This window comes from Aotus nancymaae, unplaced genomic scaffold (assembly GCF_030222135.1).
Source record: "Aotus nancymaae isolate 86718 unplaced genomic scaffold, 86718_ANA_hifiasm-v0.15.2.pri h1tg000022l_1, whole genome shotgun sequence".
In the NCBI taxonomy this organism is placed as follows: Eukaryota; Metazoa; Chordata; class Mammalia; order Primates; family Aotidae; genus Aotus; species Aotus nancymaae.
The window spans coordinates 46,419,436-46,444,624 of NW_026988435.1; the positions used below are offsets into that span (position 1 = coordinate 46,419,436).

At 57.2% G+C, this 25,189-nt stretch overlaps 1 protein-coding gene across 2 annotated transcripts in view; it reads left to right on the forward strand.

The window, feature by feature from the left end:
* Window positions 1–25,189, forward strand: part of AGPAT3 (1-acylglycerol-3-phosphate O-acyltransferase 3) — an 82,253-nt gene that overhangs the window by 22,625 nt on the left and 34,439 nt on the right. Inside the window, exon 1 of one of the 2 annotated variants that reach the window (XM_064380207.1) lies at window positions 12,491–12,878. The exons of the other annotated variant lie outside the window; for it this stretch is intronic. The gene's annotated coding sequence lies outside the window, so the exon portion shown is untranslated. Of the gene's footprint in view, window positions 1–12,490; window positions 12,879–25,189 lie in introns of those variants that run through there. 2 annotated transcript variants of the gene reach the window in all.

Sequence of the window (25,189 nt, forward strand, 5' to 3'; positions counted from 1 at the left end):
CATTGTGGGAGGGATCATTTTGCTTATGGCATGACAGCATTTCACAGCTCTTCACTTTTACTTTATTGAAATAGGGTAAGGTTCATCAAGAGATTGTGCAGACCAGTGTGGGCAGTGCCCCGGAGGGCCCAGTGCCTCCGCCTGGGGACAGAGGCCTCGCTTCTCCCGACCCTTAGGCTGCAGGGGTCCATGCTGCTCCCTGCGCCGTCTTAAGGTTCGACAGTATTTTTGCGTGGGATGCTTAGGAGCAGAGCAAGCTGGTGCATGTGCATTTGAAGAATTGTGATAATTGTTCCGGCAGGTTTCACGCCTGAAACTACATCTTGTTTAGCAATCTTGCTTTTCATGTAGGAGTTTTCCTTCTGGGATGTGTTTCAAACTGGGGCACTCATTACTGGAAATGCAATCAGATTTACTGAGGAGGGTGTGTTCGCGTGTGTTTGGCTACCTACAGATACTACAGATACAGAGCTGTCTAATTTTGTTTCATAATGAGCTGAAATGTATTCCCACGCCAATCCTTTTTGCCCTACGGAGCTTGTGCCTCGGTCCCGCCCTAGGTGGCTCCGACAGGTTCCTCAACCGTGTGTACCTACCACCCCCACATTGTCTGCATGTGACTGTGACTGTCTTTAGGTGGCCACACAATTCTGCCCCCGTCAGACGTGACACATTCTGACAACACTGTGCGTTCTCCTTATTCCAGTGTGAGGTGCCACAGTGGTGATGGCCAGTCCCTTGTGACCGTCAGAAGGAGGCCCCTGCCCCCTTGGCGGGTGCCCCGTGTGGGTGGGGAGCTCTGTGTGCCCACTTTTCACGGAAACGGGGCGCGTACGGCTGTGCAGTGGTGTAGGACAGTTCTGATGGGCTCCAGAGCGCAGGAGACAGACCTGACTCTGGGGCATCTGTGGCTGTGTGTGCTTTGTTTGGTTTGCATAGTAACCCGCGCCGTGTCCCCATGTGAATTGCAAGGACACCGTGTCACCCGGTGCCTGCCATCCCCACTTGTTCCTGGAGCCTCTGCCACACGGCCCACACTGACCCCAGAGTGAGTCAAAGCCAGGAGCCTTCCCCTGGTGGGGCTTCTATTTTTATTTGTGTCCTTATTCATTTATTTAAAGATGTGAAGGGCATGTGGGGTTAGCAGAACAAGACGGAGCCGCCTGCTGGCCACGGCAAAGCCACCTCCCCAGGCGCCGCTGTCCTGGGCAAAGCCTGGTCCCTGCAGAACTGGACACAGCTTCCCAGAGCCCTCGGGGCCAGTGTACGTGGCAGGATGGGGGACACCTGCAGGGCTTGGCCTGTGGATGCTGCTCCTCCCTGGGATGGAGGGAGAAGGCGTGGCCCGAATTCCTCAGGCAGGAGGGTGAGCAGGGTGGGCAGCAGAGGCTGTGGGCCCGTGAGTTCTGGGCCTCAACCCTCCCTGCTGAGGTCCCGCCCCCATCACTGGCCTGGCTGAACACTGAGCTAAATCCAGATAAACAAGTTGGTGAGATGGCGCTCCCAGCTGGCTCGCAGCGTCTCATTAACCTCATAAATGTCCTCCTGTCTGGGCCGCAGGCGACAGACGCGTCCTCTTGAGTGAGCGAGCGCTGACAGCCCAGGCATGCTGGAGAGAGAGGACCTGAGTGCCTTCCTCCTGGAACCCAGGGCGCCTCGTGCTGGAGGTTCTGTGTGCATCAGGAAGTCATGAATCCACAGTGTCTTTGAAGAAAGTGCAGAATAGAGTTAGCAACTGCCACTCCACGGAGAGTCTGAGGCAGAGAGAAGTCGGGTTTCCCCTTCGGGTGCCCTGCCCCTAGGGACACGGTGGTGGGAGGTCTCAGGGCAGAGCCACTGCGAGGTGGGGTGGGGGCTCAGATGCCAGCACCCGTGTGCCCGGTTCCCCATCCTGGGCCTGACAGTGACTTTGTGGTCCTGGGCAGGATATTTTCAGAGGCAGTGGTGCTAGTGGGGTAAAGCTGTGCTGAGCGCTGAGCAATCATTCGTGTAAAGCACCTGTCATTGAGTGTGACCTCAGCGTGGCCCGTGTGACCTCAGCGTGGCCCGTGTGACCTCCGCGTGGCCCGTGTGACCTCCGCGTGGCCTGTGTGACCTCACTGTGGCCCGGGTGACCTCACTGTGGCCCGTGTGACCTCCGCGTGGCCCGTGTGACCTCACTGTGGCCCGTGTGACCTCCGCGTGGCCCGTGTGACCTCCGCGTGGCCCGTGTGACCTCAGCGTGGCCCGTGTGACCTCTGCGTGGCCCGTGTGACCTCAGTGTGGCCCGTGTGACCTCCGCGTGGCCCGTGTGACCTCTGCGTGGCCCGTGTGACCTCAGCGTGGCCCGTTTGACCTCTGCGTGGCCCGTGTGACCTCAGCGTGGCCCGTGTGACCTCCGCGTGGCCCGTGTGACCTGGCTGTGGTGTCTCAGCAGCACCACCTTTCTTCTTTTCCCTGTTCCCTCAGCCTTTCTCAGACCTTGCGGGCACCAAGCCCTGCCTGGTGAAATCAGAGGCTGCAGACCCCAATCGTGGGAGTCCGCAGTGGGCAGGCCTGGGAGGCAACGGTGGGTGGGTGTTTCTGTCCCGGTGAGGAGAAGGTGGGGATGAGGTGGGGGTGCCCGCCTGGGCTGAGGGGAGCAGAGGGAAGCAGGGCTTGCTGGCACATCCCAGGGGGCCACTGTAGGGGCAGGTTCTCCCGACTGGGGCAGCAGGAGGCAGCTCCTCAGGTGTCCCCACACCAGGCCGGCGTGCGGTCCTCAGGCTGCTGGTGACACATGCAAGAGGCCTGCTGCCCTGTCCTCTCGGTGGGCGCCTCCTTCTTCCCGCGTGTTCCTGCCCTGTCCTCTCGGCGGGCACCTCCTCCTTCCCGTGTGTTCCTGTTCTGCATTGAAGGTTGTTTTTAGGGCTGGTTTGTTTTTACAGCCCCCCTATGTGAGGTCCTGGGGCGAGGGCTCTGGGGCTCTGGGGCTCTGGAGTTGGATGAGCGTGTATCTGAGGCTCGCCAGGGACCCAGTGTGGGGCCCTGGGGCGGGTTTGCCATCGCCTCTTCTGAAAGGGCCCGTGACTGGGTGGCCCGATGAACCTCCAGGTTGTTTCCTTGTCCAGACCCAGGGTCGGGGCGGACCCCAGACAAGGGGAGCGTCAGCGAGGGAAGCAGAGCTTTTAGAAACGGTGTCACAGTGACACCTGCGTGCAGGTCGCCCACGTTCCTCGCGTCCGGTGCTAGTGGCTCCCCACTGCTGGGGGGTGTTAATCTCACCTGCAGTTTCGCTCAGTCACTCGCATGAGAAAGGGAATGTGGAAACTTCGTGGGATTTATCTGAAGAAAGATTTTATTGACATCCTGAAAACACGCTATTTTAAGTTGCGGCTCTCAGGAGGCCTCTGGGAAATTGCATCTGTATATTTTGTTCTTCTCTCTTAATATTTTTGTGTAAATCATCAAGTTTTCAGGTCCAGGGAAGTGATCTGGAGATACTATATCCCAATGAAATTTGCTTGGGTAATATGTTCAGATGAGCTTTGTTCTTCTTAACTTAAAAAAGAGACATGGAGGTAAACACTGAGGAGCCCCGTGGAAGCAGGATGCCACGTCAGCCACGTTCGCAGACTCCCAGAGAACTGCCACGCGATCGGTGTTGATCATTGTTGCGTGTTCCCAGCCATCTGCGACATGGTCAGGATTCAGACGGTGCAGCTCCCGTTCATCTGAAACACCACTGGAAGGGGGTTTTGGCAAAGGTCTTATGCCAAAATCCATTATTTCAAAATAAGTGAAACCGTGATTCTAAACATTCTAGGTTTGCTGTAGAGCATGATGAAAAGCTCCAAGGACCTCAGTGTTCCCTACAGGCCAAGGTTTTGTTTCAGTTCTGCTTTTTACCTGAAGAGAATCTCGCATGTGTGTGTGTGAGTGTGTGTGTGTATCTGCCTGCCTGCCCACCTACCTACCTTCCTACCTATCTGTAATCGAGAAAATAGAATTGTGTATATTTATGGAGTGACGTGATCTGTGTGTACACTGTAGAAAGACTAATTAATTAGCATATTGATCGGCTCATCAGCATCGTTTTTGTGGTGTGGATGTTAAAAATCTATTCTCTTCCTGATTTTGGAACATGATAACGTTATTGTTAACTGCAGTCGCCTCGCAGTGCGGTGGATCACAAGCTCTCCGTTCAGTCTAACGGAAACTGTCCCTTCCATCAGCACCTCCCCTCCCCATCCTTGCGCTGCCCCAGCCCCTGGAAGCCGCCGCATCCTCCCGGGTCCTGCGAGATGTCTGTTTTCAGTTTCCCACGCGGGTGAGATCACGCAGTTCGTGTCGCTCTGTGAGTGGCTGATTCCGCTGAGTGTCGTGTATACCAGGTTCACCCGTGAGGTTGCCAGTGATGGGACTTCCTTCCTCCTTATGGCTGAGTAGTGACAAGCTGTGTTGACACACCACACGCCATGTATCCACTTGTCTGTTGGTGGGCGCACGGGCTGCTCCGTCGCGTGGCTGCTGCAGGGAACACCGCGTGCAGGTGTCTCTGACACGCTGATTTCAGTTTCTTTAGATCCTTAAGATACATACCCAGGAGTGGGATTGCTGGACCTTATGGTAGTTCCTTTTTTTTTTTTGAGAGAGAGTGTCGCTCTGTGGCCCAGGCTGGAGTGCAATGGCACAGTTTCAGCTCACTGCAAACTCTGCCTCCTGGGCTCAAACGGTTCTCCTGCCTCAGCCTCCCAGGTAGCTGGGATTACAGGTGCACATCACCATGCCCACCTGATTTCTGTATTTTTAATAGAGATGGGGTTTCACCATGTTGCCCAGGCTGGTCTCGGAACTCCTGACCTCAGTAATCCACCCGCTTCAGCCTCTCAAAATGCTGGGATTACAGGCGTGAGCCACTGCACCTGGCCGGTAGTTGATTTTAAAGGCACCTGCAAACGGTTTGTGTAGCGGCTGCAGTGATTGGCGCGCTCTCCCACAGTGGGCAGGGGCCCCTTCCTCTGCATTCCTGTCAACGCCTGTCCATTTGTAGTATTGATAGTAGCCCAGCATGAGATGACACCTACCGGTGGCTTTGATTTGCATCCCGCTGATGGTGAATAATGCCGTCGGCGTGGCTCCTTCCCAGGCACAGCCGTCGGGGACCTTTGCTGTTTGCTTTCTTGCTATTGAGCCTGAGCCCGTTTCTCCCGTGGATGCTAGGCCTGCATCCCTGCATTGGGCATGTGGTCTGCTTCCCTCTCCCTCGGGGGTCGTCTCTTTACCCTGTCGTTCCCTTTGTCGTGCAGAAGCTGTTGAGTTTGCCGTAATCCCAGTTGTCTGTGTTTGCTTTTGTTGCGTATTTTTTAAAGCTCCACTGTCCGCTTTCTCCGTGGGGAAGAGTGTGGCTGCCTCTTGCCATTCTCCGTGGCCGGCATTGTTCTGGGTGCGCCCCGCTGGTCTTTGGCTCTCCACAGCCTGCTGGCGTTGGTGTGTTGTTATTCTCTCTTTATGGTTGGGGAAACTGAGGCACAGCTCGGAAGCGCTTGGCACTGGGGTTGGACTCCAGTAGTTTCAGCAAGTAGCAGTGGGTGTGGGAGGGGCAGCGCGTGGGAAGGACGAGGGGGGTTCAGGAGAGGACGCCCCATGCCAGATGCCCAGAGGCCCTGGCAGCCTCTATCCAAGTGCAGGCCCAAGCACCAGCTGTCGGAGCCAGAGGACAGCGTTCCCACACCAGCCCCTGCAGCGCCAGCTCCCACACGCCATCCCCCCAGCGCCAGCTCCCGCACGCCAGTCCCCCAGCACCAGCTCCCGCACGCCAGCACCCCCAGCACCAGCTCCCACATGCCAGCCCTCTCACCACAGTGTGCCTGTCCCCCCATCCCAAGGGCGGTGGGAGGGGCCTCCAGGCCTCGCCTTCCTTTGCTGTGCCCATGCTCAGGGATGGCGACTTCATAAGAGGCCACAGAAGCTCCACAAGTCCCCAGGCCTTCAGCTGCCTGGCCCTGGCCTGCGTGGCAGTGCAACCTCACTGGTAGAGTCAGGAGGCTGGCCCTCCACTAGGATGTTACACAGTCACCGTGCCTTAGGTGTCAGAGAGGGGAGAGGCCCCGGAAGAAAAGAACTGTTTCCTTAGGCCCTGCGGGTTAACCGGAAGTAAGACAAGGACATTTGCGGCGGTGGGGAAGAGGAGGGGACAGGGGGAGCCTGCAGAGGGGCAGGATCAAGCCATGGTCGTGAGCCGGGCGACATTCAGGTAGGTGTGGGAGCATCAGGAGGCCACGTGCCTGTGGTGGAGAAGCCACAGCACAGAGCAAGCCACACTCACTGCCCACATCACATCACACAACTCACATGCCACCCACACCACTCACACCACTCACATGCCATGCACACCACTCACATGCCACCCACACCACTCACACGCCATGCACACCATTCACACACCATGCACACCACTCACACCACTCACATGCCATGCACACCACTCACACGCCACCCACACCACTCACACCACTCACACACCACCCACACCACTCACACCACTCACACGCCACCCACACCACCCACACCACTCACATGCCATGCATGCCACTCACACGCCACCCACACCACTCACACGTCATGCACACCACTCACACACCATGCACACCACTCACACCACTCACACGCTACCCACACAACTCACGTCCCACTCACATGCCACTCACGCCATCCATGCCACTCACATGCCACCCACGCCACCCACACATTACCCTCGTGCTGCTCACCACCCATGCCACCCACATGCCACTCACAACACTCTCACATGCCACTCACACGCCATGCACACCACTCCCACCACTCACACACCATCCTCACCACTCACACCACTCACATGCCACCCACACCACTCACACCACTCACATGCCACGCACACCACTCACACCACTCACACGCCATGCATATCACTCACACCACTCACATGCCACGCACACCACTCACACGCCATCCACACCACTGACACGCCATGCACACCACTCACACGCCACCCACACCACTCACACCACTCACATGCCATGCACACCACTTACCTCACTCACACGCCATCCTCACCACTCACACCACTCACATGCCACCCACACCACTCACACGCCATGCACACCACTCACATGCCACCCACACCACTCACACCACTCACATGCCATGCACACCACTCACACGCCACCCACACCACTCACACCACTCACATGCCATGCACACCACTCACACCATTCACACCACTCACATGCCATGCACACCACTCACACGCCACCCACACCACTCACATGCCATGCACACCACTCACACGCCACCCACACCACTCACACCACTCACACGCCATCCTCACCACTCACACCACTCACACCTCACACCACTCACACGCCACCCACACCACTCACACGCCATGCACACCAGTCACACGCCACCCACACCACTCACATGCCATGCACACCACTCACACGTCATACACACCACTCACATGCCATGCACACCACTCACACGCCATGCACACCACTCACATGCCATGCACACCACTCACACGCCATGCACACCACTCACCCCACTCACACGCCATCCTCACCACTCACACGCCATGCACACCACTCACACGCCATGCACACCACTCACCCCACTCACACGCCATCCTCACCACTCACACGCCATGCACACCACTCACATGCCACCCACACCACTCACACGCCATGCACACCACTCACACGCCACCCACACCACTCAACACCACTCACACGCCACCCACACCACTCACATGCCATGCACACCACTCACACGCTACCCACACCACTCACGTCCCACTCACATGCCACCCACGCCACCCACACATTACCCTCGTGCTGCTCACCACCCATGCCACCCACATCACTCTCACATGCCACTCACATGCCACCCACAGAACCGATGCGGCGGCCGGACAGAGGGGCTTCTCAGCTGAGAGCATGAGGAAGCAGTAGGGAACACCTGCCTGTTCTGGAGAACTGAGAAAAGCCACCAGAGTGCTGTGTGTGCTAGCACGCTTTGCTGCATGGGCATCAGTGTGTGGTGGCCTTGAGTGGTGAGGGAGCAGGAGGCAGGCTCAGGATACCCCACAAAAGCAAGTATAAAAGCTGGCACCCCCAAGAGGCAGCGCTCCCCAGTAGCAGTACCTAGGGCCCACCTCCCTCCCACCCCCAGGGAGGCTGAGCCAGGGCCTGACCGCGCCGTGGCCTGCGTCTGCGGGGTCCCCAGCTGGGATTGCCCCCCAGCGCCTGGCCCTGGCATGCATGAAGCCATTCAGGAGGAGGGCAGGGCCAGCACAGGCCCTAGTGTCCCCGCAGACTCTTTTTCCAGGGAGACGTGGCCTTAGAGGTCAAGTCCAGGAGTGGCCTGCAGGGGCCTCTGCACCTGGTCCTGGGTGCTGCCTCCACGGAGCTCAGGGAGGCCTCAGGCCTGGCCACAGATGCTGGCCGCTCAGTGGATAGCAGGGTTCTGGGGCCTCAGGGCTCCAGGGTTCTGTGTCCACCTGGCATTTGGGGAGTTTGTTATTCAGACCTGGAAAGAGAACAACTCTCCCAGGAAGGGATTTTTCTTTCCTTATGAGAAAGGCTGTGGGGCAGGAAGGACAACCCGGCTTCCTCATTGCAAGGAGCTCGTGCTCCGGCCTGCAGCGCTCAGCTACTCTGGAGATGAAGGAGTGGAGAAGCCTCAGCCGGGGCGGGGGCCTGGGACAAGTGCGCTGAGCGCACATCACGCCAGCTTTTTCCCTGATGGGGGCTCAAGTCAGAAGCCAGCGTGTAGAGCAGTAGCGGAGCCTGGCCAGCCATTCCTAAGCCAGCTCTAGGCTCCGCTCCTGGCTCCCACGGAACGCTCCCATGCTGTGGCCCCGGCCCTGGCCCCAACAGCTGCAGTTCAGGCACCCCTGGGGGCAACCTGCTCACTTCACAGAGGGGAAGCCAAGGCCGAGAGGTCACCCCAGCTCTGCAGTCCAAAGAGGCCAGGACTGGAGCGAAAGCGGAGAGAGGAGGAGAGTGCGGCCCCGGCCCACTGTGGCCGACGTCACGCCAGACTGGCGCCGGGCCTCCAACCCCAGCCAGGTTCCTGAGCCTCTCTCAGCAGTGGCAAGCACGGCATTGCGTCCGGGGGGCTGTGGACTTTCCTGTGGGCGCACCTGCAGCCTTCATCTATCTCAGAGAGGACCCTGTCCTCGGTGAGTGCTCTTCCTCAGTCAGTGCCTCTGCCTGCCAGGCACCGGCCACAGCGCCTCCCTCCGGAAGAACGGCCTGGGAATCAAAGCCGGGAGTGTCAGTGCCTCCTAATGTGCAGGGATTTCTCCAGCAGAGGATGACACAGTGAGAATTGGGTGGCATTCTGGTAATGCCTGTGTTCAAAGACACACTTGTGAGCGAGCTCTGCCCCATCGCTCACCTGACTGCTGCCCACAGAGACTTCACAGAGAGCTTGGCCTTCAGATGCCTCAGCAAAAACAAGACGTCCTTTCCTTTTCTCGACCGCAGCCTCTTGGATGGAGCTGCAGAGGCCTGGTGCTTCTGAGTGGAGCCGTGCCTGGCGCCAGCCTGGCTCTCCCGCGTCAGCTCCGCCCAGAGCAACTCTCAGGCCCCTGTGCCTCAGCAAAAAGGGCTTCCCTGGGGATTTGCAACTGTGCTGTTTCCTTGCCCAAAATTTGTTAAAATCATCATGATGTGAGCAAGCTTTTTTCTTTCTTAAAAAAAAAAGCGACATTTTAGAGGAGGCTGTGGGTCCCTGGGGTACTGGTACCCCCAAGTATTTTTCTCTAATAGAAATCTTTGGTTTTGCTTTTAAAAGGAATTCCCCATTCACCTACCACTCTGAATCGTAGCCGTGTTTGCTTTATGATAGAAGAACACCCCACATGCAAACCTGAGTGGGGCTGGCACTCCTGGGTGGGCAGGCTGACCCTGTGGCTTCCATGGCCCTGCAGAAAACTCAGGCTTGCTCTTGGCACCGGGGTACCCATGCATGGCATTTGTGTTTTGGGAAATGCAAAGCATGGAGATAACAAGTTGGTCCCTAGACACATGTGAGTCCCAAAGGCCCACAGGATGGGACGCTGGCGGAACGAGCTGAAAGGAGCAGAATCTGCCTTGAGCTGACCCTAGGCGGGAGGCCCCGGGTGTCAGCTCCTCCACGCTGGCCTTTGCTTGGCTTGGCGGAGGTACTCAAGGCCGCTGGCTTTATCCGTTCCTCATCTTGGCCACCCTCCCTTTTGCTTTCCACCACGGCCTGTCTCCTTGAGGTGACACCATGGCTGCCTCTGCACCAGCCATCACGTCTTCATACAGAGAAGTCTGATGTCAGGAAAAGGGAGTTTAGTGTTTTGTTTTGTTTTTCTGAAGACAGGGTCTCCCTCTGTCACTAAGGCTTAAGGGCAGTGGTGCGATCGTGGTTCACTGCAGCCTTGAACTCCTGTGTTCAGCTAATCCTCCTGCCTCTGAAGGTGCTGGGATTACAGGCGTGAGCCACCATGCCTGGACAGGAAAAGGGAAATTTCTTTCTGCAGCCTTTTGTCAGGGACTAACACCTTTCTGGAAGCTCTGAAAGACTCCTCTGTCTCATTAACTACCAAGGCAGCCACTGGGACGCATCCCGTGAAGCCAGATGACTTCGGCACAGCCACAGCCTTCTGTACCTCGAGCAGGGTCTGGGTAGGAGAGGTGCCAGGCAGAGGTTGTGCGGGCAGCCAGTAGCATTTGCATATTTCAGGACGGCTGTGCAGAGCGTGAGACCAGGAAGTGCGGGTCCTCGCTGCAGAGGGAGGAGGAGGCAGCTCAGCTCGCTGTCGTCCGACGGGAGGGCTGCGTGTCTCCTCTCTCCCCCACTTTCCCTCTCTCTCACACACACATTCTCTTGGGTTTCTTGAGCTGCTCTCAGGATTAAATGAATGTCTTGGTTCCATGGTGAGCATTTCACACTGGAGAACTAAGTTAGTTCACACGGCTCGTTGGGATAGAAGGTACCGAGGATCAGAAGTCAAAATTCTTGAATCTGCAAAATTTTTTTTTTGAGACAGAGCCTTACTCATGTCACCCAGGCTGGGGTGCTCACTACAGCCTCTGTCTCGAGGGCACAAGCAATTCTCCTGCCTCAGACTCCCCAGTAGCTGGGATTACAGGTGTGCTAACTTTTTTGTATTTGTAATAGAGGTGGGGTTTCACCATGTTGGCCAGGCTGGTCTCAAACTCCTGACCTCAGGTGACCCGCCCGCCTCAGCCTCCCAAGTGCTGGGATTACACATGTGAGCCACGGCGCCCAGCCTGCAAATCTGTTTTGTTCAGACGCTAACTCAGCCCTATACATGGTCATACAATGATTCCAGTAAATGCTGGTCTGCCTGGTTGCCTCACCGTGTTTCTTATCTATTGCTATGTGAGTTACCTACAAACTTAGAATGAAAACGACAGACAGCTATTATCTCACACAGCTGCTAAGGGTCAGGAATCCAGGAGTGGCTTAGCGGGCGGTTCTGGGTGTCACATGGAGTCACATGGGGTCAGAATGTCGGCCAGGGCTGCGGTCACCTGAAGCCCTGTGAGCGGGAAGGAGGGGCTCCCCGAGGCCTGGGGAGCCTGCAGCTGCCCAATCACGCGCTCTCCTCCAGCTTCACAGAAGTAAGGGCTGAGCCGGGCAGTTCCCACCTCTCAGTCCACAGCTTCCCACACAGCATGAAGGGGCCGCACCAGGGCTGGGACGGGCCTGTGGCCAGGCTGGGGGAGTGTCCCGGGCCACCTCTGCTGGGGACAGGGCTTCTTGTGTCTGGTGCCATGGCAGACGCGTGGGCAGTGACTGTCAGTGTATCCCACTGCGGCCCTGTGACCCTGAGTGTGAATGCATCAGCCGGGCGTCTGCGGCGCTCCCTTAGAACACCCATCCCCATCCCTGTGTGTTGTCAAGGCCCTCCCGCGCCCCAGGACGGTTCACAGGGCGATGCTCTGTCCCCGGGTCCTTTGCTCTTGTCTCCCTAGTTTAGCCTTTGAACGCCTTCATTTCAGATTCAGAGGTTTCAGGCGGGAGAGACGTGAAGGGACAGAGCCTGACTTCCTGGAGGATAAGAGGCGCCTCACCCCGCGGCTCTCCCAGTGTGGGGGCCCCGAACATGGGAGCCACTGTTCAGTCACTGTGGCTGCGGTTTGGAGCCAATGTGGTGGACGCTGTCCTGTCCGGCAGGCAGGGTGTTTCCTCTGTGCTGAGCCTGTGGCCACGCCCCACATGCGGGATGTTTGCCTGTCACCTGGGGGCCTCTCAGGCCAAGCACAGGCTCTTCCTCACCGACTCACCCACAACCTAGCCCCTGGCCACACTGGTGTTGTGGGGAGGAAGACATGGACACTGTCAGGTCCCTGGTCCCGGGGGTCCATGCTGGGGTGGGGCTCGCTGACCTGCGTCCTGGCCGGCCCTGTGACTGCCTGTTTACAGCGAGCCGCTCCCGGCTGAAAGCTGCTTATTGGATTAGCCGGTGCCCCGACGGCAGAGCCCGAAGCCGTGCTCAGGAGGAGGGACCCGTGTGTATGTCCTGCTTCAGCACACTCCTGGGGTCCCTTGAGTCGGTCCCTGTGGCTGGAAGGACAGTACTCGCCACGCAGGTGGCACCTGGGAGTGCCCGGCACCCACTTCCTGCTGAGCAGATGCTTTGGGTAGCCTCGGCCCCTGCCAGGCCAGGGCAGCTCAGGCCGGGTCCTAATCCCTCCGCTTGAGCTTGGCTCCTCACCCTCCGGCCAAGCTGACACCTGCTCCCCGCAGGCTCCTTCTCGCCGGCTTCAGGCAGCGCGGGACCTGGGGCCGAAGATGCTGATCAGCTACCCGGCCTGCCTCTTCTCGGGGATCTGCGTGGCCCTGCTGGCGGTGGCTTTGGCCTATTACTTCTACTGGTGCGTGGGGCCGGGGGCTTGGGCAGTCCCGGGGGCTTTGCTGTGTGCTCCCCTCCTCTTCCAGCTCTGGACCCGTTCTCCGCATGTCAGCAGACTCTGCCAAGCCCTTTGCGGGGGACCTCCTGGGAGGTAGGGAAGTGAGGGGCGGCAGGAGCTTGTTCAGATCCCTCCTGGGGTCCTTGGGTGGCTCTCCCATCCTTCTGCAAAGGGTTTTTTGTTTGGAACATTCCTGAAGGAGCTCAGGGATTTCGTACCGTCTGGGGGCATTTGTAGGTGCCGGCGTGTCCTGGGAAGGACGAGCAGCTGATGCATGGGCACAGACTCCCTCTGCCCCCGAGGCAGGTGCTGTGGGGGTGTCTGATATGCGTGGCGATCTGCGCCCCGAGCAGGAAATGCATAGCTGCCGTCAAAGCGGCGCTGCTCTGTCACACTCATTGCCTGGTGTGCTGGTTTATGGCGATCGTGGGCGATTTCCTGGCCGCCCTTGACCAGAGTCCCTGCCAGCTCTCCCCACAGAGGCTGGGAATCACAGGCGTCGCAGATCACGCTGGCCGAGGATCTCAGAGACTCCGTCCCAGCCCCGCTGCGTCTCCACTGGAGTGACAGGTGTTTGCGCTCCGGGCCTCTAGTTCTCATGGGCAAAACAGGACACCGATGTCGCCCTTCCCATTGCTGCAGAGGGTCGAAGGGCACAGGACGCATGTCAGCCTCTGTTTGTGGAGTGTGTGATGATGGTACCATGTGGTGCAGGGGGCAGCTGGGGGAACCCAAAAACCCCAAGTCTGGTTGCTGACTTTATTTTCTAGAGCCGGGGAACGGGGTGCTTCCTCGGAGGAGACCGTGGCTCTCCTGAGCGTCCGCTCCAGATTGTGTTTGTTTTTCTTGGTGCACACTTGGCAGGAGCTGCTTCTCTCTGATCTGGAAGCTTTGTCTTCTATAGATCCGATTAATGCGCTTCCATTTCTAAGGGCTGGGAGGGTCACCGCAGGCGGGGCAGGCAGGAGGCGGTCCAGTCTTCCCTGAGACTCAGTTTATGTAAAGACGACGGATACTGTTTACAAAGAGCTTTACCCAGAGCCAGAAGACAGAATCCTAAGGCTGATGTGGGAGGATCCCTTGAGCTCAGGAGGTCAAGGCTACAGTGAACTGTGACTGTGCCACTGGACTCCAGCCTGGACAACAGAGATGCCATCTCTAAAAAACAAACAGAACCTAAGTGTGAAATTTAGGAGGCGAATTGGCCCAGGATTTGGGGCTTCTGGGAGTTCCAGTGAGGGGCAGCCATTGGTCAAGATTCCCAAACCCCAGGACCAACCACTCATTCTTCCTCAGCCTGGTGCCACCGCGAGCACGTACACAGGGAGCCTGGTCCTGGCGAGCGGACCATCTTCCCAGACTCGCCATCTTTCCCAGGGCATTCCTGGCGCCTGGGCGGAGGCTGGGTATCAGGTCATTTCTTGGGATTCATGACCGAGCTCTGCGGTTTTACAGATGCTCAAGATGTTGGAGGACCCATTATGTGATGGGAAAGAGCGCCTCTGTGCTGCCTCGTGCCCGAGCAGCTGCCAGTAATTGGCTTACGCCGAGCCTCTCAGCTTCAGCCGCTGACCAGGTGGCAGGGGACTGGCTGTGCCTCCTCCTCACCCACAGCGTTTCCAAGGACGCACATTTCTCATCTGCCCTCGGGTCTTCGGCGAGTTATCTGTGGGATTGGAGGACCCGAGCGTGGCCTGCCCTGTGGCCACACACCCGCGGGTGCCATTCAGCTGTACTTGCAGTGTGACCGGGGAGCTTCCAGAGCCCGTGGCCTGTGAGGTCCCTGTTGGTCCCGTTTGACCTGGAGGGCCACAGAGGTGGCCTGGTTTTTTTGTGGGGGGAGATAGAGATGTTGAGCCTCATGGTGGCTGCTGGGCCTGGGACAGGGCGATTCTGCGTTGGCAGCAGCACGGGTCCAGGGAGGCCTCTCCCGCTCCCTCCCAGAGCAGGAAGGAGGGCTGGCCCTGTGTGGCCTCCACTCACTGGGAGTCTGGCATCCTTCATGAGGCACTTCTGAAGCAACTGCCCACCCTGCGTTCACCACACGTGCCTAGGCACCAGCAACAGACGGCAGGGAGCCTGCTATGCCAGCTCTTCCTGGAGATGCCCTCCGTCGTGGTGGCCACTGGTGTCCAGCATGTGACTCTCTGAGTGTGGGGTTCCAGACCAGGACCCTCCGTGCTCAGTCCACACCCGAAAGAGTGGCTTCTCATTCATCTCCTGAGACCCGCTCTTGATGGGCAGCAGGGTCTCCGAATGCTGAGAAAGCCCAACAAGCGGCGTCCAGGTGCCCGGCCCTGCAGCCACGCCTGCCAGGGGTTGTCCTGGGCTGCAGTGGTCAGGTGGGACCTTCTATTCAGCCCCCTTCAGCGGCTCGCTTCATAGGAGGAGGGTGGCGGGGTCATGCCATTGCCTGGTCTGGGCCCTGGGAGACCTGGCAGGACTTCTGTTCTGTGTCCCGTCACCTGCATTTTACAAAGAGCAAAGCCGTCCTGGCTGCCTCCGAGCCCCGTGTCTATTGGAGATGGAGGAAGACAGGCCGTGGAGCCTCGGTCGTCCGCATCACAGCGGGGAGGGAGAGGCCTGCTCCCCAGGGCTGGGTGACCAGGGTGCGTGGTCATGCGGGGACCTCATTTTCTACTTGTAGACCAGAAACCTCCTTCCTCCCTCCTCCCCTCCCATAGGGTTTTATCAGTCGCCTACCGTATACCAGGCACTGGCTAAGCCGAGGACGCACGTGGTGGGCGGGCAGTCCCCACCCTCCTGGGGCTCAATTCCCCAAAGCCCTCAAGAGAAAGCCAGTCCTCAGGTGTCAGCAAGTTTCCCGTCATCAGCTTCATGCTCAGCGTCAGCTTTCAGCCCCTCCTGCTGCCAGGTCACACTGAGCATCTGCTGGGACGCCTCGGGGCCCTGAGCCTGGCCTGCACCCCCGGGGGCTGGAATTGGGGTGGGACGGGCCTCCTGCCGTTGGTTTAGGACAGGTGGTAGCGTTCTCAGCAAGGTCTCAAGCCTGCGCTGTGTTTAACATCAGCGCGGGAGTGACAAGGAGGGAGCGTTTTGCTGCCTAAACCATTGCCCCCTGCTGCTTTCGCCTGGTGGGGAGGGCGAGTGCCCGGCCGGGTGGCGGCGGCCTCGGGAGGGTTGCGTGAGGCTGCCTGGGGAAGCAGGGTCCTGGCAGAGCTGGGCATTCTTCTGGGCCCTCGGGTGGTGGCGTCCACTCTAGGCGCCACTTCTCTTAAGGAGCCGCACCTTGCCTTTGAGCCAAGTATGGCAGCAGCTGCAGCACCACGTGCACCAGCGCCCCGGCATTTCACCCACTTGGCAGAACCCGCGTCCTAAAGCTCACAGCCCCACCCCCCCCGCTTCGGAAATGCAGGCTGAGTGGAGGCCCCGGCCCTCGCTGCTCTGGAGCAATGGCTATTTCAGGCTCCAGGAGGCTACCGAGTGGTTCCTGGGCTGGCCCTGCTTCGCGGCTGGTCAGGGGCCACATGTCCCTCCCTCGTGGGCCCTGGTTGCCTGGAGTCTGGAGCAGAGAGACAGAGGGAAGGAGGGAAGGTAAGAGCGTGGCCTGTACGTCCCTACCTGTGGGCCCTGGGTGCTGCCCGCGGACTCCAGGGCCCGCCCTTTCCCAGAGAGAGAGGAGTCCATGGGAATAGGCGTGGGGCAGATCCTGCCCCTCCGCTCCTCCTAAGCAGCACTGATTGACAAGGGAGAAGGACAGAGACTTGTTCCCAGAAAAGCCCAGAAAACCAGGCTGGTTCCTGAGATAGGAGACGGCTGTGCCAGGAGGCAGGCAGGGGCACGGCCGTGCTCGGCCTCTGTGCAGTGGGAGTATTAGGGACAAATTGCAGAAGGAAACTTTGGTTTCATCTAAGCTTTTTGGGGAAAGCAGAAGAGGAAGCCCAGGAGGAGGCGAGTACGCCTGCCAGGAGATGAGCCAGGGAACGTTCAGGTGTGCGATGTCAGTGCTTTTCCATGATCACCTCCCGCCTCTGGAACAGGGCACGTGGGAGGCGGCCAGGCTCGGGGGCCAGATGCCCTCACGGCTCCCCTCCGCAGCCTGCCTGGAGGTGCCGTCACTGACTCAGCTCCAGCAGACAAGGGTCCCTCAGGGTCCACTGCTGGCTCTCCGAAGCCACAGACTGCGTCTCGCCTGTGGTCCCTGCAGCCACAGTTTGGAGGCACCTGCTGGGCTAGCGCACACCTTAACAGCACCTGTGGCAAGCCAGGCAGGGCAGGTGGCCCTGCGGGTGACGGTTTGCGAATGTTCAGCTCCATTTCCTGGTCTGAGGACAATGGCAAAAGGAATTAGAAAGCCTGCAGTTTGGCCTATGGAGTCCTGGGGTCATCCCAGGGTTACACCTCAGCCACCAGACTTGGGGTTCTGTGTGCAACTCCAGGGGAGACCCACAGTCCATCGCACACTCCTGACGGCCGTTATCACAAAGAAAATTTGGCTGACCTGTGTGCACTGGGGACTGTCTTCATTACACATTGCATTTCATTCATTCCATTTCATGCTGGAGTGGTCTGAGTAATGGTTTGGAAACTATCTTTTACTTCAAAATGTTTGTGCATCTGAGATTTTCTGAGTTTATATCTGGACAGGGCGCTGTAATGACGGACGATGACCGAGGTGCAGGGAACCCTGGTTCTGTGGCTCAGGACAGGTCCGGCCTCTCTGAACCCCATCCCCACACACATCCCCCTTCCCAGGCCCTCGTGTCTTGGGTCGCTGCTGGCGCCGTGAGGCAACACTCTGCAGCTCCCACCTGTCCAGGCCGAGGGTGGCTGTTCCGAAACCCACTCAGTTTATTCCATCTTGAATCAAACCCGTGTTTAGATGTGTGGCTCAGGGTTCCTATTGAATGACAGGTGTGGCATTCGAATCTGTAAATAATGAGTACACCTTTAAGGTCTGTGCACTCTTTGCTTAAAGCACCATGGAAGGCCTAAATCGTCTTGCGTTTGCACAGGAGCGTGGCTTCGTCAGGACTCATCCCCAGGCAGCCCTGTGGGCACCTGCTGGGGGCCGGATGCGGGTCAAAAGGAGAAGCCAGCAGAGGGTGGCCCTCCACCTCGTCCCCACAGGACTTCCCTCTCTCGCCACACACACTCGGCCTCCGCCGGGACTCAGGGGTTCCAGCCAAGCTCCCCTTACCAATGCTGCCCGACGGCTGCCCACAGGCGGGAGGGCTCAGTCCATCCCCTCTCAGGCCCTGTTGCTCCCTAGATTCCGTTGGTTGTCCAGCAACCTCAGGTCTCTGATGGGATGAAGCAAAGTCGAGAAGTGACAGTTTGTCTGGCTTTGTCCTCTCGAGAGTGGCAGTGACAAGCTCTCTGTGTCCCCAGCAGAATCCAGAATCCACCTCCTGCATGACTTTGTAGATTGCAAAGTACAGTGAAAAGTTCCTGAGGCCGGGCGCAGCGGCTCACGCCTGGAATCCCAGAACTTAGGGAGGCCGAGGTGGGTGGATCACCTGAGGTCAGGAGACCAGGCTGGCCAACGTGGCAAAAACCCGTCTCTACTAAAAATACGAAAATTAGCCAGGCGTGGTGGCCTGCACCTATTATTCCAGCTACCTACTGGGGAGGCTGGGGTGGGAGAATCACTTGAATCCAGGAGGCAGAGGTTGCAGTGAGCTGAGATCATGCTGCTGCACTCCAGCCTGGGTAACAGAGCAAGACTCCGTCTTAAACGAAATTGCGTGAGCCATTGATGAGCAGTTTAATGAATAAGGTATGCGGCAGATGCCCACCTGTTTCTGTAAACAATATAACACACAGTTCATTGTAAGAAAATTATGTCCAGGTCAACTTAGCTGTGACTGTTTTGTGTGTGTGTGTGTGTGTGTGTGTGTGTGTGTGTGTGTGTGTCTTTTGGAGCGTGGTCCCCACAAATCTGCCAGCCTTGGAGAATGCTCTTCTGCCCTGATGTGCGGCCATGCTCTGGCATGGGAAGCACCTGCTGTGCCCTGCAGGCCCACAGACTTGTCACAGGTGTATTGTGCAGTCATCAGGCCTGGGAGCTTTGCACATCCCTCCACCTCCCACCCAACATCACCACTACTCGGGCCAGTGAAACCATCACAGCACTCCAGAGGGGACAAATTCTGGAGCTCAGAGAATTGGGGTAGGTGACGGGAGGGTGGGGACTGGAGGTCCTTGGCCAGCAGCCTTCTCGCCCCGGGCTCCCCCGTCCTCCCCTTGTCCTGCCCAGCCCTCCTCCCTGCCCTCTTTGCAGTTTAAACTGGCAGTGACACAGTAGCAAACATGACTTGGGGAAGTAACTCTAGGACCTGCTCTTCAGTTCCCATTCCCGGTGAGACAATACCTGGTGGGGAGCTTCTCGTCCTCTTCGGAAGTGGCCTGGGGGTCCTGGGGCCCTGATCCAGCCCAAAGCTGCAGTCAGGAGAACGTGTGGCCATGTGGGTCTCATAAGAAAGGCCGGCCAGGCCTTCCCAGGCGGAGCTTCTGTTTGGCCTCTACCTGCTGGAGTGATGCCCCGGCATCTCCAGTGAGCCCTGGAAACCTTGCCGTCTCCTCTTCACTGAGTCCAGAGTCACTTCCATCTACCACCTATCCAGTGTCTGTTGGGGCCTGATTCTGAGATGAGATTGTTTGCTGAAGTGCTCCATGGGCTCTTGCGTGATGTTGTTCTTTCAGGAACTTTAAATGGAGGAGGTACGTCATGAGTGTGGATTAAGAAGCCGTGCCACTGTTCTGCTGCTGCTTTTTTTTTTTTTTTTGAGACAGAGTCTTGTTCTGTCTCCTAGGCTAAGGTACACTGGTGCAATCTCAGTTCACTCCAACATCCACCTCCCAGGTTCAAGAAATTCTGCCTCAGCCTCCCAAGTAGCTGGGATTACAGGTGACCGCCACCATGCCCAGCTAATTTTTTGTATTTTTAGTAGAAATGGGGTTTCGTCATGTTGGCCCGGCTGGTCTTGAGCTCCTGACCTCAGGTAATCCGCCCGTCTCGGCCTCCCAAAGTGCAGGGATTACAGGCATGAGCCACTGTGCCCGGCCTATGCTGGCTGTTTGTCCCAAATATATGTATGTTGAGTATGAGCCATTTGCTTAGCAATATTTAATTATTGAGGCTTTTTAGATGTTGTAACATATTTTAGGGCTATTTTCTTGTTCTTTTTCATGGTTTTCCTGGCTCTTCTTTCCTGTTTAGTTTTCCATGAGAACTATGGAATCAGCATGTCTAGTTCTGGGGCTGTGGGGAACTTTTGCTGTTTTAATTAGGATTCAGTTATATATTTAGGTTTACGTATCATTTATATATTACTATCTAACAACCCACCTCAAAATGTATCAATTTAGAACAACCACCATTTGAGGGACCCACAATTCTGTGGGTTAGCAATTTGGGTTGGGCTCAGCAAGGTGGTTCTTCTGCTGGTTTCACCTGTGGTCTTTGGAGTGGTTGCCATCAGCTGGTGCTGCCTGGAGAACCTCAGGTGTAATGGTCCATTTCTGTTCCACGTGGACCTACCTTCTGCTCCACGTGGACCTTGGGCAGGCTAGCCCAAGCCACCGCCTCTGATGGCCACAGGGGTGTAAGGGAGGCAGAAAGCTCTAAAGACTGGCTTGGAAGCCCTGTGACATCACTGCCACCACATACTATTGGTGGGCTGAGCCCTGAAGGCAGCTTGGGTTCAGAGGGTGGGGAGTGGACGCTGTGTCTTGACGGGAGGAGCTGCCCATTGCCAAGGGCACGTGTGCAGGGAAGAGGTGGCTGCAGCCTGGTCACACGGGGTTTGTTCCTTTGTTCATCTCTGCTTTTGTGTCTTTCAAGATGTTCTGTGGTTTCCCACAGAGGCTTTGTTTCCTCTGAAGCTTGGGTTTGGGTGTTTTCTCTTCTTTATTGCGAGTCTGCACTCTCCTTCGTGATACCCCCTGCTTTTGCGTGTTCCTGTGGACATGTGGTCTGCTGGGCCTCTCTCCTTGGCTCCTGAACGCGTAAGGGGATGATAAACCCGTATCCTCCAGCTGAAGCACTTTTGATGGGCTGCGAGCTTGCACCGCATCCCACTTGCTGTAGGGGACTGCCCCGCCCTGAACTTCTGCTCCCCTGCTCTCTTGCCTGCCTGAAAGGCACCAGCCAGGCAGTCTTGGAAGCCTTGTATTGAAAGTGTGGAGCCCCCCAGAGCCTGGGCCCAGAGGACCACGTGGGGCAGAGCCGCCAGTGACCTGGAAGCGTTAAGGGAGCAAGAGAAACTCTGTGATGGTCTTGGTGTCTTCTGACTGATCTGGAGGCTGCTGCAGTCTGCATGTTGTACGTTATTCCCATCAGCGTCACTGTCCACTCTTGTTTCTGTTACGGTGGCTTTGGATTCTCTTGGGTATTGGGGCTACACACGTCATCTGCATAGACTGACGGTGTCACCCCCTCCTACCCAACTTTTAGGCCTCTCACTAATTTCAAATGCTGATAAGGTTGGGTTGGCGACGATTTCATGTTATTCAGGCTTATGAACAGATAAGGTGGTCTCTGTAAGTGAATTTACCCAAGAACTGAAGTTTTCCCTTTAAACCTCAAAATAGGATTGTGTTTGTTTCATCTAAAATTTTAGTTGAATGCTCAGTAGTCCCTCCGCCGCTGACCAAACTTCTTAGATAACACGGTGACTATGCCGCCCCCTCTCTCAGCATTCCAGCAAGGTCGGTGTGGGCCACGGTTGCCACATGTCCTCACGTGTGATGCCGTTGAGAGTCTGCAGCCGTGCCCCCCGTGCTCAGTGGCCTCTGGGGGGGCTCAAGTCCTGGGCTTGTTTCTTCCCCAGGCGATGCCGTCAGCAGTATGTCTGCCTCCGCAAGCCCCTCTTCCCCGTTCCCCAGCCTGTACTTCCGACGAGCCGTGGGCTGGGAAAGCAGCCTGTCACACTCGTCCACGCTGCGTTTAAAGTGGGAGGAAGGACCCAATGTGGGGCCCGAAAAGTTCACTGTGAGTGAAGTCTCTCTCCTTTTGGGACACCTAGGCTGACTGCTCAGAAAGTGCGTGTGGTTTATTCCCGGGTTCTTGCTGTGTTCTGAAGAGTAACGTTGCCACGTACATGAAGACCCTTTGAGATATCGCTGCGTCTCCACTGTTTCTGATGATAGACTTTCTCCTCCAGCATCTCCTGACAGTAACAGCGGAGCTTTCCCCAGTACACCAAGAGCTGGGGCTCACCGCGGTCCCCTCCTGTGCAGTCGGCACGCCTGGCCCTCCCGTGCCACCACCTCGCAGGGGGCCAGGTCTGCTCAGCCCACTACACCGGAGCACCTGGGTGCGGGGTGGACGGGACAGAGAAGGAGAAGTGGGGAAATGAAGTGGGGAAGTGAGGTGGGGAAGGAGGGGCTAACAGCTGTTTCTCAGTTCTCCACTATGGACTTGGATTTGATTGCTGAAATCCATATGTAACTAAAAAGTTATCTCTATCCCGTAATTCAAAACTCCCATCTAGAGCATCAGAAGTGATGTACTTCTGGTATCCTGAAATGTCTTTTTCCTTTGCCAACTGCTGTCTGCTGAGAGCCAGCCTTGCTCTCGGGAGGGCAGCTCAGGCAGGGCAAAGGGAGGCTTCAGGGAAATGTCAGCGGATCCCAGAGTATTTGCCAGTGGCAACACCTTCTTCCTGGACCCCAGAACCCAAGGACAGCAGGGGCCAACCCAGCTCCGCCCAGCTCCTGCCCCTGCACGGAGCAGCATGCCGACTCGGGCGGGCACACTGTGGGATTTTGGGAAGACGATGCTGCATTTCGGAGCAGTGCCATCTCTGGGGGATTTCGACACTGGTGGCAGAGGCATGAAAGGCTCATGGATGGAGGAACTGGTGTTGGTTGACCCCTCATAGAAGCCAGGTCGCTGGGCTATGCATGCAGAGGAAACCAGGGACTCCTCTGTGCAGGAAGAAGAAATAGAGAAGGCTGGCAGTCCCTGCAGCAGTGCGGAGGTGGTGGGCTCGGAACTGCAGTTTCCAGTCCATAAAAAGGCGTCGTCAGAAGTTTGGAGTTTTTGGCAAAGAAGGGGATCCCTGGGGAGACTGCATGCGGATGGAGCCTCTGCCTGGCTGGTTCTGGAGGAAGAAGGGCACAGGGACCAGCAGCGGGGAGAAGGGTTGTATGCTGCAAAGGACCTGGGTAGGTGGGGGGCGGGCTGGAGGGCGGGGGCATGGACAGCAGAACACGGGGACGGGCCCGTACCTTTCCAGAAGTACGGATCTGGGATGAGGCAGCCTGTGCGTCTTTGGGCTGTCTGACAGCACCGAGGCGGGCGGCAACTGCAGGCCTTTGTCATCCTGTGGTCCTGGAGGCTGCAAGTTCAAGGTCAAGGATTCCCTCCGAGGCATGTCACCTGGGCTGTGACTGCATGCGGGCTCCCCTTTCCATCAGGACCCCGGTCAGATGGAATCAGGGCCACCCTAATGATATCATTGGACTTCATCACCATTTTAAGGGCCCTGTCTCCAAATAAGGTCACATTTCAAGGACCTGGATGTTACCTTTGTGGAGGGAACTCAATTCACCCTAATAATAGGTGACTGAGCTGGGTACCTTTGTGGAGGGAACTCGGTTCGCCCTAATAATAGGTGACTGAGCTGGGTACCTTTGTGGAGGGAACTCGGTTCGCCCTAATAATAGGTGACTGAGCTGGGTACCTTTGTGGAGGGAACTTGGTTCTCCCTAATAATAGGGCTGAGTTGGGTGTGGGCCTGCAGGGCTGCGCTCTGATTGGCAAGCAGTCTTCTGCCCCTGCCCAGGCAAAGGCAGCCCCATCCCTCACCTCTGCTCCCCTGATGTAAGAAGGTGCAGTAGCTTGTGCAAGGGCCACGACAAAACCCAAGAAGTGGCCATCACGCCCCAGGACCAAGATGCGCCGATGCCAGGCTCCCCGGTGACCTAAACCTGTGGTCTAATGCAGGGCCCAGGAGCAACTCAGTTTCCTCGCTGTCTCAGTGGCATCTGAGCAGCCATGAAAAAGTGCCATGGGGACTGGAGGAGCCCACTGCCACACCCCTCGAGGGGCCACTCTCACACCTCTGGGCCCTGGCATCCTGTCCCAGAGATCAGATGGAGCCACAGAGGTGAACAGACCCCTGGAGGTCCCACCCTGTGAGGCTCTTCCCTCCTGGGCGTTTTCTGAGGTTCCTGGGGTGCTGGGATCCTGCCCAGGCTGTCTGCCGCGGTCAGGGTGTCAGTGGTGCCACTGTCACCAAGTGACAGGAGGTCCTGCATCACTGGCCAAGCGGCTTTATGTGCCTCCGATGGGATGAGGCGGGAGGTACCCAGCGGCTCTGCTGTGCGTTGTTGGCCAGAAATGTTTGACCCGAGTTAATCGTGAGGAAACAGACAAATCCAGGGCGTGGGCACGCCAGACAGCTGCCTTCGCCTCTTCAGCACCAGGACGGGCTGGGAGTGTCTGGGGGAGAAAGGGCAGAGACACCCATTCAAATGCATGCGTGTCCTCCACAGGGCCCTGCCTCCGAAAACCTAGGAGGGTCATTTGGGGACAGTTAGTGGAATCGGAACACGGACAGGATGTCTGGCAATATTCTGCAGTGTTCATTTCTTGGGTGTGCTCACGGTGGCCCAGTGAGCAGCCTGTCCTGTTTCGCGGGAGACGTGGATGGACGTGGCGGGGAGTGCCGTGACGCAGCCCAGGAGACCTTTTCAGCTTAAAGCCTGTGCATGAGAAATGCTCAAGTGAATTTGAGATGCTCATACCTATTTGATTGCAGAATACTAGTTTAGGGTGATCGATAAAAGACTTTCAAGCCCAGCGTCAGGCACAGGAGACTTTTAATACATTCCACGACCATAAGATCCCATGGACGAAGGGGATGCAGATCCCGGGAGCAAATGGAACGAAGCCAGCTGTCCAGAAGAGGGTTTCTGTGCAGTTTGAATATGGGTGCCAGTGGTGGCTGTCAAATGGTGACGGCATTGGGGTTCTACGAGCTACATTTGAAAAGAAAGAGTAAAGCTGTGTTTTAGAAAGTCAAAATCTACAATATGCCAGACTTTACACCCCTTGCATATTTAAACTTGGGTTGAAAAATGTAGAAGTTGGCCGGGTGCAGGGGCTCATGCCAGTAATCCCAGCACTCTGGGAGGCTGAGGCCGGAGGGTCCCTTGAGCCCAGGAGATCAAGGCTGCCGTGAGCCATGATTACATCACTGCACTCCAGCCTCGGTGACAGAGGGAGATCCTGTCTCTATAAATAAATGAAAATAAATAAAAACGTGGACGCCAACTTCACATTGTCCGGGGACACATAATTT